A 496-nucleotide genomic window follows, 5' to 3' on the forward strand; every position below is an offset into this window, starting at 1 on the left:
TTAATGATTTATACAGTTATTTTGTGAGCATCATTATGAGGAATTCAAAAATAAAGATATGCTTGCTCTTGTTTGCATCTTAAGGTAACTTAAGTTACACAAAGAATGTAACAAATGTCATGATGAAAAATAAAGTGGATTTAGAGTCCAGGATGAGATAGAAAGACTGAAACGAAGACATCTGAATCAGCTGTTAATTATCTATAAGCATATGTTCTGGCATACAAGAGGTGCTCACCAACATTCTGCGAAATAAATTTGTATATTAACTAGAACTAATAAAATTAAAAGAAAAGAGCTATGTAGATAACAAAATTAAAAGGAAAGACCTGTTTAAACTAGCCAAACACTGAACAACAATCTTCTTGTGGCTCTGTAGGATAATTACTACACAACAAGGTCAATTTGAACTTGGAAGGTTGATAGTTCAAACTCACCAGCTACTCTTCAGAAACCCTATACAGGATCACTATGGGTTGGAACTGAATTGATGGCA

Source organism: Chrysochloris asiatica, unplaced genomic scaffold, assembly GCF_000296735.1.
Source record: "Chrysochloris asiatica unplaced genomic scaffold, ChrAsi1.0 scaffold00025, whole genome shotgun sequence".
Classification (NCBI taxonomy): Eukaryota; Metazoa; Chordata; class Mammalia; order Afrosoricida; family Chrysochloridae; genus Chrysochloris; species Chrysochloris asiatica.